A 7,067-nucleotide genomic window follows, 5' to 3' on the forward strand; every position below is an offset into this window, starting at 1 on the left:
AAGTTATGAAAGTGGAGCTCTCATGAATGAAATTAATGCCCTTATAAGAAGAACAGGAGAGAGTTTCCTTCCTGTCCCTGCCCTCTATCATGTGAAGATACACTGATAAGGCAAATATCTGCAAATCAGAAAGTAGGCTATTGCCAGAACCTTACTGGCACCATGTTCTCTTATTTCCAGTTGCACCGTGAAAAAATAAATTTCTAAAAACTACCGCACAATTGAACTTGTCTCACACATTGAGAAAGTAATGCTCAAAATTCCCAAAGCCAGGCTTCAACAGTACGTGAACCGTGACCTTCCAGATGTTCAAGCTGGGTTTAGAAAAGGCAGAGGAACCAGAGATCAAGTTGCCAACATCCATTAGGTCATTGAAAAAGCAAGAGAGTTCCATAAAAACTTCTACTTCTGCTTTATTGACTACGCCAAAGTCTTTGACTGTGTGGATCACAACAAACTGTGGAAAATTCATAAAGAGATGGAAATACTGGACCACTTGACCTGCCTGTTGAGATATCTGTATGCAGGTCAGGAAGCAACAGTTACAACTGGAAATGGAACAACAGACTGGTTCCAAATAGGGAAAGGAGTACATCATGGCTGTATATTGTCACCCTGCTCATTTAACTTATATGCAGAGTACATCATGAGAAACGCTGAGCTGGATGAAGCACAAGCTGAAATCAAGGTTTCCAGGAGAAATATCAATAACCTCAGATATGCAGATGACACCACTCTTATGGCAGAAAGTGAAGAGGAACTAAAGAGCCTCTTGAAAGTGAAAAAGGAGAGTGAAAAGTCAACTTAAAGCTCAACATTCAGAAAACTAAGATCACGGCATCTGGTCCCATCACTTCATGGCAAATAGATGGGGAAATAGTGGAAGCAGTGACAGAGTTTATTTTTGGGCTCCAAAATCACTGCAGATGGTGACTGCAGCCATGAAATTAAAAGATGCTTACTCCTTGGAAGAAAAGTTATGGTCAACCTAGATAGCATATTAAAAAGCAAAGATATTACTTTGCCAAGAAACGTCCGTCTAGTCAAAGCTATGGTTTTTCCAGTATTCATGTATGAATGTGAGGATTGGACTATAAAGAAAGCTGAGTGCCAAAGAATTGATGCTTTTGAACTGTGGTGTTGGAGAAGACTCTTGAGAGTCCCTTGGACTGCAAGGAGATTCAACCAGTCCATCCTAAAGGAAATTGGTCCTGAATATTCATTGGAAGGAATGATGCTGAAGCTGAAACTCCAGTACTGTGGCCACCTGATGCAAAGAACTGACTCATTGGAAAAGACCCTGATGCTGGAAAAGACTGAAGGCGGGAGGAGAAGGGGACAACAGAGGATGAGATAGTTGGATGGCATCACCGACTCAATGGATATGAGTTTGAGTAAACTCCGGGAGTTGGTGATAGAGAGGCCTGAGTGCTATAGTCCATGGGGTCACAAAGAGTCGGACACGACTGAGTGACGGAACTGAACTGTTTTCAAGTTCACTGATTGTTTCTTCTGGCTATTCAAATATGCCTTAAATTTCTTTAGTGAATTTTCATTTTAATTATTACATTTTTCAGTTTTGGAATTTCATTTTTATTTCTTTTTAGGTTTCTTTTATTAATATTTCCATTTTATTTATACATCATCTTTCCTTTTTCCGCATCTTCCTATAGTTCTTTAAGCATCTTTAAGACAACTGTTTTAAGGTCTTTATCTAGTCTATCTGCCATCAGGCCTTTTTCAGGGACAGTTTCTGTTTTTTTTGGGGGGGGGCATGTTTTTTCTTTGAATGGGTCACATTTCTTATTTTTTGGTATGCCTTGAGATTCTTTGTTAAAAACTGGATGAATATTGTTATGTGCTATGCTCAGTCATGTCTGACTCTTTGTGACACTATGGACTGTAGCCCACCAGACTCCTCTGTCCATGGGATTTTTCAGGCAAGAATTCTGGCGTGGGCTGCCATTTCCTCCTCCAGGGGAACTTCCTGACTCAGGGATTGAACCCATGTCTCCTGTATCTCCTGCCTTGTAGGCATATTCTCTTACCCACTGAGGCATTAGGGAAGCGCCTCACCACCGCCCCCACCCCCTGCCAAAATCTGGGTATTTGAATCTAATAATATGGTAAATTTGGAAATTAAATTCTCCCCTTTTCTAGGATTTGATGTTTATGATTATGGGGGGTTTGTTTTTGTTATTGTTTTTTAATTGTAGGCCATCTTTTTGCTCATGATCAGTCTGAGGTGTAAATTTAAGGTTGTTTCAGGTTTCTTTTTCTTAGCTTTTATTTTTCAACTTTTTTTTTTTTCAGGTTTATTTTTCTGTGTCTTTTCCTGGACATACATGGTAATTTTCTAATTTTTCCCGGTTGTTTTGGATGTAGTAGTCTTTGGTATTTTGATCCAAAAAGGAAAAATAAAAAAAAATTAAAGAGGAGAAAAGTGTACCAACTCCTTAAATTCCCTGGTAGTCACTTCTATCAGAGGGAGAGGAGCTTGCAAAAATGGTGGGAGGTACAACAAAAATGGCCATTTCTTCTTTTTTTTTCTTAAAGATCTTTGTGATCAGAATTCCTCATCTGCAATCACTGCACAGATCCCCAGTATTTGGATGGAGGATTCTGTTCCACTCCTACAACATGAGTGCCAGCTGTTCCCGGAACAGACACACAGCTGCATGGCATGGGGTATGGAGTCGTTGATGGGTAGCTGTGCTAGCTGAAATTGACCAAAATTAACCACAATTTACTGCTAAATCTTCCCTTGCTGTTACAATTCTTCAGTAGACTCTAGAGTTCCATATTACTTCTGTTACACAGATAATGCCAGTGAAATTTTTGTTTAGGAAGGGAGAGAGATTTCTGGTGCTTTTATCATCTTTCCAGAATACTCTCCTGCTTTTTGAACATCTGTTGAAAGAATTTGTCATTTAATAGGAGTACTTTGTCTCCACTTATCTTTAGTATAATTATTGACAAGACTGGATTATGTATAACATTTTACTATTTGTTTTGTTTGTAACATCTGTTTTTTCTATAGGTCTCTACTGTGTGTGTGTGTGTGTGTGTGTGTCTCTGCTCTAGGATTACAATATACGTTCTTAGCTCATTTTAAAGTTTGCTTACAGATAATTTTGTACCATTTACATGAAACTGAACAATGTACACTTGTATAGATCTATTTATAGACTGCCTGGCCTGTAAGGCAAAGTTGTCATTTTATAGCCCCAATATAAGTCATGATTTTTGTTGTAAATATCCATATGAATTTTAAAGAAATTAATAGAAAAATACTTTTCTATTTATCTACAGAATTATTATTTTCAGAGTTCTAGATTTCTCCCTGAAGATCCCTGTTTCCATCTGAACTTATTTTCCTTCATTCTTAAGAAATACCTTTTTCACAGTGATGTTAATGATAGAGTTGCTTAGTCTTTATTGTATAAAAATATCTTTACTGTGCTTTTATTCTTAAAATTTATTTTCACCAGATATAGAGCTCTCAGTTGACATGTTTTATTTTTATCACTTTAAAGATGTTGTTCTACTGTCTTTTGAGCTCTGTTGTTTCTGATGAGAAGTCAGTGATCATTTGTTGTTTTTGTTGTGTTGTTTTTAAGAAGTCATTCGTTTCTTAGTTCTCTTATGGTTGACAGTGTCATAGAATATAACTCAGAGTTTATTGTGCCTTCTGGAATCAGGACATTTTCATTTTTCAGTTACATAATTTATTCGTGAATTTTCTAACCAGTTTATTGAGATGTGTATTATTGTAATAAATCTTACCTAAGTGCTTCTTTATTATAATCAAAAGCAGAGCAACAGATTGTACCATCTTTTTTCCCCTATGCTATATAGTATGTCCTCATTAGTTATCTGTTTTATACATAGTATATGTCAGTCCCCATCTCCCAATTTGTCCTACCCTTCCTTTCCCCTCTTGATGTATATACATTTGTTCTCTATGTCTGTGTCTCTATTTCTGCTTTGCAAATAGGTTCATTTGTATTATTTTTCTAACTGTTTGGAGGACATATATTAAGTTAACCTTAAAAGTGCATCCCAGTATACATTGGGTGCAGACAAATACTGTTTGACTCCAGTTATATGAGATATCTAGAACAGTCAAATTCATAAAGTCAGAAAGAAAGTACATTCATAAAGTCAGAAAGAAAGTGGGGGTTGGGGAGGGGTACCGGAAGTTGGTGTTTAATGGTAACAAAGTTTCAGATTAGGAAAAACTCAGGAGATGGATGATGGTGAGATTTGCACAACAATGGGAATGTATTTAGCGCCACTGAACTTTATAGTTAAATACGGTTAAGACAGTATATTTTATATTATGTGATTTTTACGAAAATAAAAAAAATTTTTTTAAGTAGTACAACAGAAATCAGAGTAACAATCTTAAGAGAAATAATGGGAGCCAGCAACGTCTTCAAAGTAAAGAAAAACTTATGTATGGGATATTCCTTATATATTGATTGAAATGAAATGAAGTATCTATTAAATGTGCCTTTATTATGAAATTTATTTGGGTATAATTCAACATACAGAAAAGTTTTTCCTTTTGGTTATTTTGATATATATTATTGTGCAATATTCTTTTATACAAAATATAAAATGGAAGCATTTACTCAAGTTTAGTATCTCAAAGGAGATTCATGCTTGTGTAAAACAGATTTCCTTTTCTACTGTTTAGCTGAACTAATCTCAGAATGAATTAACAGAGTCCTTGAACTCAAGAGACCAGAATAAATATTTTGATGCTACAAAAAAGGATAAATAAACTGCTAAAAGTTTCAAATGAGTAAGCGATACTAACCTCTTCAAGACAACCAATAAGTGCATCATGGGAGCTATAACATTTGAGAAAGATCTGAAAGAAAGACCACCATTTCAGTTGTAAATAAAGATGGGGTTCATTGCTCATAGTGAGGAGATTCTCTGTGGAGAGACTTGTATTAGCAAAAGCATGAACTTGAGAGAATAAAAGGGGTTCAGAAAGTTTTCTGCAACTCATTTTGGGTATAAGACAGGGTTCATTATGAAAATTGTGTTGTCAGTGACTTCAGAATTAAATCAAGATATTGTTTGAAAGGACCTTATAATACCATGGTGAACAAATCGGGGTGATGGTCATAGTGGTTGAAACAGAGATGGAGACGGGGGGAGAGGGTGAGGGAAAGGGTTGTATGACTACAAACAGCGATGTAGACACGTCAGTTCAGCTCAGTCACTCAGTCGTGTCCGGCTCCATGCGGCCCCATGAACTGCAGCACGCCAGGCCTCCCTGTCCATCACCAACTCCCAGAGTCCACCCAAACCCATGTCCATTGAGTCAGTGATGCCATCCAACCATCTCATCCTCTGTTGTCCCCTTCTCCTCCTGCCCTCAATTTTTCCCAGCGTCAGGGGCTTTTCAAATAAGTCAGCTCTTCACATCAGGTGGCCAAAGTATTGGAGTTTTAGCTTAAGCATCAGTCCTTCTAATGAATATTCAGGACCAATTTCCTTTAGGATGGACTGGTTGGATCTCCTTGCAGTCCAAGGGACTCTCAAGAGTCTTCTCCAACACCACAGTTCAAAAGCATCAGTTCTTCGGTGCTCAGCTTTCTTCAGTCCAACTCTCACATCCATACATGACCACTGGAAAAACCATAGCCTTGACTAGACTGACCTTTGTTGACAAAGTAATGTCTCTGTTTTTTAATATGCTATCTAGGTTGGTCATAACTTTCCTTCCAAGGAGTAAGCGTCTTTTAATTTCATGGCTGCAGTCACCATCTGCAGTGATTTTTGAGCTCAGAAAAATAAAGTCAGCCACTGTTTCCACTGTTTCCCCATCTATTTGCCATGAAGTGATGGGACCAGATGCCATGATCTTAGTTTTCTGAATGTTGAGCTTTAAGCCAACTTTTTCACTCTCTTCTTTCACTTTCATCAAGAGGCTCTTTAGTTCCTCTTCACTTTCTGCCATAAGGGTGGTGTCATTTGCATATCTGAGGTTATTGATATTTCTCCTGGCAGTCTTGATTTCAGCCTGTGCTTCTTCCAGCCCAGCATTTCTCATGATGTACTCTGCATATAAGTTAAATGAGCAGGAGGACAATATACAACCTTGACGTACTCCTTTTCCTATTTAGAACCAGTCTGTTGTTCCATTTCCAGTTGTAACTGTTGCTTCCTGACCTGCATAAGGTTTCTCAAGAGACAGGTCAGGTGGTCTGGTATTCCCATATCTTTCAGAATTTTCCACAGTTTATTGTGATCCACACAGTCAAAGGCTTTGGCATAGTCAATAAAGCAGAAGTTTTTCTGGAACTCTCTTGCTTTTTCGATGATCCAGTGGATGTTGGCAACTTGATTTCTGGTTCCTCTGCCTTTTCTAAATCCAGCTTGAACATTTGGAAGTTCACAGTTCACATATTGCTGAAGCCTGGCTTAGAGAATTTTGAGCATTACTTTACTAGCGTGTGAGATAAGTGCAATTGTGCGGTAGTTTGGGCATTCTTTGGGATTGCCTTTCTTTGGGATTGGAATGAAAACTGACCTTTTCCAGTCCTGTGGCCACTGCTGAGTTTTCCAAATTTGCTAGCATATTGAGTGCAGCACTTTCACAGCATCACCTTTTAGGATTTGAAATAGCTCAACTGGAATTCTGTTCACCTCCACTAGCTTTGTTCATAGTGATGCTTCCTAAGTCCCACTTGACTTCACATTCCTGGATGTCTGGCTGTAGGTGAGTGATCACACCATGTGATTATCTGGATCGTGAAGATCTTTTTTGTACAGTTCTTCTGTGTATTCTTGCCACCTCTTCTTAATATCTTCTGCTTCTGTTAGGTCCCTACCATTTCTATCCTTTATTGATTTATTCATCTTTGCATGAAATGTTCCCTTGGTATCTAATTTTCTTGAAGAGATCTCTAGTCTTTCCCATTCTATTGTTTTCCTCTGTTTCTTTGCATTGATCGCTGAGGAAGGCTTTCCTATCTCTGTTTGCTATTCTTTGGAACTCTGCATTCAAATGGGTATATCTTTCCTTTTCTCCTATATAGGTGTAT

Source organism: Odocoileus virginianus, chromosome 25 (genome assembly GCF_023699985.2).
Source record: "Odocoileus virginianus isolate 20LAN1187 ecotype Illinois chromosome 25, Ovbor_1.2, whole genome shotgun sequence".
Classification (NCBI taxonomy): domain Eukaryota; kingdom Metazoa; phylum Chordata; class Mammalia; order Artiodactyla; family Cervidae; genus Odocoileus; species Odocoileus virginianus.